Below are 6,679 nucleotides of genomic sequence, written 5' to 3'. Positions count from 1 at the left end.
GACAGCACTGGAACGGCATGATGCGCTCGCTGCACTCCGCCACTGCTGCCTGCGTTTCTGCGTCACCCAGCTGAGCCTGATGCACTGCCTGAAAGAGGGCATCCAGCGTGTTCGCGGGGCTCGGTTCGGGCGAGGGCTCTGGCTGTGTCACTGTCACTAGGGTAGCTGGCTCGGGAACCACCTCGTGTGTCCGCAGGCGGCCCTGTGGAGGCACCAGGTCCTCCCAGCTCCCCTCGTCCTCGTATTCTGTATGTGGGTCGGGGTGCCGCGACAGCTAGTCCGCTAACTGGTTGGCTTTCCCCGGCACATGCTTTACATGAAAGTCATAGTTTTGCAATGCCATGGCCTACCTGGTGAACTTAGACTTTCTTCCCTGCATTGTGTCTAGCCACTTTAAGCACTGACTGTCTGTGCGTAATGTGAAGGATCTCCCTTCTAGATGGTGCCGGTAGCGGCCTACCGCCCACACCACGGCCAAGCACTCTTGTTCATTCACGTCATACCTGCATGCTGCTGGGCCGAACTTTGCGCACGCGTACTCAATGACCCATCGCTCGCCATCGGGTCCCAGCTGATACAGGACGGCCCCCATACTGACCTGACTTGCATCTGTCTGCAAATACAGGGGCTCGTCTGGTCGCAGCCGTGCCAGTGTGTGACTCTCCCTGAACAGATGCTTGACCGTGTCCAGGGCGTGGTCGGCCTCCGCCGTCCAGCGAAACTTAGTCTTGGGCGATAACAAGTCTGTCATAGGGGCTGTGACTGAGGCAAAATCCGGAATGAAAGTCCTTAACCAGTTAAGCAGACCTAGCAGCCGCTGCAGCTGCTTCCTTGTTCAGGGGGCTTGTTTCGCGGCGATCAGGTCAAGATGCTCTGGGAGAGGCCTGAACCCCTCCGCGTTGACCAGGTGTCCCAAAAACTGCAGCTCCCCCGCCCCCAGACGGCACTTGTGCGGCGCGCAAGTCAGCCCATGCCTCGCCAGCCGCTCGAGGACCATGGCCAAGTGATGTGCATGGTCCTCCCACGTTCGTGACCAAATGATCACGTCGTCCAGGTAGGCCGTGACAAACTTGCCAACGAACCCGTCCAGGACGCGGACCATCATGGCCTGGAACGTCGCGGGGGCATCCATCAGCCCGAACAGCATGACACAGAACTGGAACCTGCGGCCGTCGGGAGCAGTAAAGGCTGTCTTTGGGCGGTCTGCTGGGCGGAGAGGCACTTGCCAATACCCCGACTTCAAGTCGAGGGATGAAAAGATGGTGGCATCGCCAAGACCCGCCAGGGCATCAGTGATATTTATTAACGGGGGTGGTGCAGGTATGGTGACAGAATTTATGGGTTTAAAACTAACACAAAACCTCAATGTCCCATCCTTTTTCCTGGCCATGACTACCCTGCTGTTATAATGCCCCTCGCTGGGTTCGATAACCTCGTTCTGGAGCATTTCCTCGATCTGCTCCTGAATGACCTGTCGTTCCTTGGTCCCAAAGTCGTGGGGTTTGACAAAAATCGGGGTGTGTGGTTTGGTTGGAATACTATGCTCAGCTACCATGTTCCGCCTCAGAATGTCAGTGGTGGCGAATACCCCCGGCTGCTGGGCCAGCATGTCCTCGAACAGCTCCTGGTACTCCTGTGGAACCTTATTGTGGATTTTTGCGAGTCTGATAGGTGTGTGGGGGACTGGGGGTTGTGGGCGGCCGACGCAGTACACCGTTCTACGGCCCTGCCTCCCCACATGTAGCTCACCCTCACTGACATCGATATTTGCCTCCTCCTGGATCAGCCATGGAAGGCCTAAGATCAGGTCCTCCCGTAAGTTTCGCATCACTAGGCAGGTGGTCCGACTTCACTGGTCAAGTATCTCGATGTTTACCTCGGTGCGCCCAGACATGGGCACGCTGGCTCCCTCTGTTGCTAGCCGGACTTCCTCCCGCTCCGGCTGACAGCTCCCCTCCTCCACCAGGTGAGCCGCGATATAGGAATGGGTAGCCACCATGTCCACCAAGGCATGGATGGGTCGCCCATTCAGGCAGACAGGCACCCGCAGAAGCGCAGCCCCGTCGCTGCCTAGCCTGCCCAGGCTGGCTGGCTCTGGCTCGCGCGCCACTGGCACTGCTGCCACCGCTAATGAGACCTGGACGTCGCCAGGTGACGTGGCGTGGGGGGCAGTGGCACTTGATGGGTTGTTGCTGCTGCGCGGGGTGTCTGCCACAGCCATCCGAGCCATGGTGGTTGGCGGAGACAGTGGTGCTGCTGGTGGTGTATTGGCTGGTGGTACTGTTGTCCGCACGCCGCTCCTCATCGGGGACCTGGGGCGTGTTAGGGGCGGGTCTATCCAGCCCCGGACATGTCCGGTAGGCACCGTGTTGTCCTTCTGATGGTACGCCGGGCGAAGGTCCCGGGGACAGTGGCCGGCTGTGTCACTGCTCCCTACTGGGAGTTTCCCGGACTGCGTCCCTCCCGCTCAATCTTGCCCCACACTGCGGCACGAGTGGGGCACTCCGCATGCCAATGATGTTCCATGCTGCGGCAGTACTGGCAGCGAGGTGGTCGGCCTCCTCGCTGTTCCCTGTCCGCACGTGGTTCGTCCCACCTGGCTGCTGTCCCTGGTCTAGGTGCCGTCGGCGTCCGCGCACCGCGGCTGCTGGTCGGTATCTGGTACGGGACTACTGCCAAAGCATCCTCCGGTGCTACTACGTTCGCCGCTCGTGGTTCGCGGCGGGTCCTCTGATGTCCACTTCCGAGTCTACTCGCCTGTACATCTGCTTCCACCTCACGCGCCCTTTCCACGAATTCCGACAAGTCCAGTCCCATGGCACCTCACATAAATGGCCTCAAGTCCGCCAATAAGAGTTCACATATCACTGGCATAATTACACTAGTAGAGCCCTCTGGATCCAGGCGACGGTACAGGCACCCCTTCTTATGAATGAAAGCTTCGACGCCCTCGCCCTCGCCCTGCCTTTCACCGTACAACATCTGTTGACAACTGACTCGCACTGACTGCCCATCAAAACGTCTCTCAAACAAATCTACGAACTCCTCCCACTCTATCATGTAGCTCCCCGTGTCCGTCCACCACGTCCGTGCTCCGCCTCGTAGCTGTCCACACACTTTGTTCACCCAGTTGTCTTTTGACACGTGTCGCAGCCTGGCTATGCACACCCTGACGAATGCCCTAGGATTCTCATGTGGTTCTCCGGCAAACTCTGGTAACGACGTCGAGTCCTGTACAAGGCACATGGCAACTGGCAGTTGTCCGTAGTTGTCCACACGCATCACACTGTCCCTGGCACTGCCCGCAAACTGTCCGTGACTCGCCTCGGGAGCCTCTCCCTTCACCGCCGTGCCCCATGGACACCGACACGTCTCCTCTGTCTCCCCTCTCATGTCACTCGTCGCTGGATACGTTAAGTTACACCAAGCACAGGTGTTTCCCGTGTTCCCTGCCGCCGATAACATGTTCTCCTTTTCACGGTTGTTATCTCCGTGTTCCAGGCTCGCCTGACACTTTCCCGCCCGGCTGAAGTTACGCGGTGTCTCCGCCACCTTATCGCTCAACCGATACCGGCGTGAGACGGGCCGTAATACAAGCCGACTCGTTTTCTTGCGCTCCGCGCCGCTCCGTCGCGCCGACTTCCGCTGCATCTGAGCGCCTTCCTTCCCATCCCGTGGCGTATGTGACCTGCACTTTCACTGTCTTTAACAGATTTTCACAAATTTGAAAAATTTGAACATTTGAAAGTTTGAAAATTTGAAAGTTTGCGATAGGCCACCAAGTTGGGCGACACTTGTCGTCGGCTGGCCGACTAGCCCCTAAATGATAGTATTTTTCCGGCTACTCAGTGTTCGGTAGAGGGGGGTTCGGGCCGCGTGGCCAAGGGACTTAGTCACCAGGATACAATTGACACACTCGAAGACAGTTTCCAGGTTCTTTATATACGGTAAATCAAACCCTTTACAAGGGGCTGCCGCGTTTCCGCCTGTGACTGATTCTGTAGGGCGAAGCCCGGTTCCGTGTACTGATACTGTATGGGACAAATACGTGATGTCCCGTTCGTGACGAACAATACCCGCGCCGCTAAGACTTGAACTCTATGTGACTCGCCCCATAAGCTGAACGACTGACCAGACAACACGGTGCCCGGGAGAGCCCGTAAATTACCGTACAAGCAATGGTGAATATCCAGTCCGCAAAAAGAACTCCGCGACTCGTAAACCACCGGAGAAAATACGCACGCGAGAGAAGTGACATACTGCAAGTCGCGACTGAATGACGAGGTGACACACTCGCCTAAATGATAACACGACTGTAAGATAGGAATTACTTCCTCTCGGTTGGCCTGAACTCCAGCGAGACACCGCACCCATTCTCACCGTCTTGGAGCGATCTCGCAGACACGTCCGCTGTCTCCAGCGCCCAGCTGCCGACTGCCTGCCTCCCCGCCTCCTGCGACCGAGCGCCCGCGTCCCTCCCCTCCCCGCGAGCCCGCGGAACACACTGATTGGTCACAGGCGGAAGCCACTGCTTTGGCGCCCGGTGAACAATCACAACTTATTACACATTACACTTCAAATAATAAAATAAACACATTACAGTAAAGGATGTTAAAAAATATTTACAACAATTTGTCCCGTCCGGTTCTTAAGTATTTACATTAATTTTCCACTGGCGTGTTAACCTCTCTTCCCTCTCCCGCCCTAGCCGCACAGCACTATCGTCGCACCCGCAACACAGGGCAGGAGAAGGCGTTGGCGTGGCATAATGGGCTGTGATAGCTGGGTCGACACTTGGGTCGACGTCAAATGGATGTTGGCCTTGCCGCCGTCGTTACCACGCTGCCAGGGTGTGTAGAGTGGTGCTGCCTTTGGATGCTCAGGCTTGAGTTCCTTCTCTACATCACCGCTGTTGTGCCTGGATAGCCGCTCCAGACGGTCGAACGCGAGGACCTGTTCGCGGAACTCTGTTATATTGTTGAAGCTACGTCCTGTCAAATGTACTTGATATTGATGGGTAGCTGGGAGGTCACCATCGCCATGAACTCGATGTCACCCATATCTGGTTCGAGGTAGCGTGTCCTCTCGAACATTTGAGACAAGTGTGTCTCCAGAGTTCGGTTATTTTACTGTCATACCGTTCGGTATGCAGATGTGCTCTTAGTGTGCCCTGTATTTTCACATTCCAAAACTGTTGGTTGAAATGGTTTTTGAAATCTTGATAGGAAGTGATTGTGCTTTGTAATACCTCCCACCAATAATATGCATGGTCTCTCAGTGCCGTTGCCATGCATTTCAGGCATTCTGCATCGCTTAGCCTGAACATGTCCGCATATTCCTCAAAGCGGCGAAGGAATCTCATTGGATTCTCTCCTTCGTGGGCAGAGAATCTAGGCATCGCCTTGGACCATTGGCATGCCGAGTGGTGCATCACTGCAACTGGATCCAATGTGGTGTGGGTGTTAGCTGGGTTGGAGTGTGACACTGGGATTTCAGGTTGCTCAACCTGTGGTGAATCACAGCTACTGAGGATTTCATTGGCATTGGTGTTCAGGGCTGGTGTCAATGCTACATGGTGACTGGTAGTGTGTGTGAGATTTTCTACCCTTAACTGCAACACCTTCTCTTGTAGCTTGCCTACCTGCTGCTCTATATCCAGTGAAAACTCTGTTTGCCTTTTCACTAGCGTGTCCACCTGTTCCCTCATGTCGGTGGTGTGATTTATCACCACATTTTCGACCATGATCTGGCATGTAGACTGAATGTGTTCCAGGCCACAGCTGTTCTGAGCAGCTTGCTCAGCTAATTGGTTCAGCCTGTCATTCAGCTGGCTGGTCTGGGTAGTCAACTCTGTGGCTAACCTAGTTGTAGTATTACTACACTGTTGTTGTATCAGCTGCAACTGTGTTTCGGTGTAACTTTCGTGTTCTGCCAAACGTACAGAAATAGCAGACACACTACTTTTGACTTCACTCAATTCCCTTTTAAGGGTGCTATCTATAACTTCCAGCTGCTGTTTAATGCTATCTTTAGTACTATTGAGACTCTCCTCCAACCTAGCATTCTGTTCTTGTTGTTGTTTGTCCAATTGCTGCCTAATACTATCCTCCAACCTAGCACTTGTGCCTTGGAGACTCTCCTCCAGGCTAGAACTCTGTTCGTGTTGGTGTTGGTGGTTAGCTTTCACCTCTTGCCACATGCTTTGCAGCATAATGAGCAAGCTGGCACTGGTTTCATGACCTAATGCAGCTGGCAAACCTGGTAAAGGTGTGTGTGGTGTGGTGGTAGCTTGGGGTTGTGTCACCTCTAAACTAGCCGCTCCAGCATGTGTTATTGGGGTAACAAAATCTGAATGATGTACGTGGCTAGGTGATGTGGGGACAGATAAATCTACAGAGTGTGTAGATTTCACACTACTGTCCCTGGAGCTGTCCTGACTGACAAGTTTGCTCCTTCCCCTAGTTTCCATATTTTCCAGTGACAAATTATAACACAAAAACAAAACACAAATAAACACACACTATCGGCCCCACAGTTCGTGCGCCAGAAAGATGACAAAAATTATTCTTCTTCTGTACACAAACGTGTACTTGAATAAATGAATAATTTTCTTTTAAAATTACGTTTGAACTCTAATACAGGAATTAATACTAGGGCTCCAGAGGTATACAACATGTGA

Source organism: Bacillus rossius, chromosome 2 (genome assembly GCF_032445375.1).
Source record: "Bacillus rossius redtenbacheri isolate Brsri chromosome 2, Brsri_v3, whole genome shotgun sequence".
Lineage (NCBI taxonomy): Eukaryota > Metazoa > Arthropoda > Insecta > Phasmatodea > Bacillidae > Bacillus > Bacillus rossius.
The sequence above is the reverse complement of the archived record's forward strand: the minus strand, read 5'-3'. Positions refer to the sequence as shown.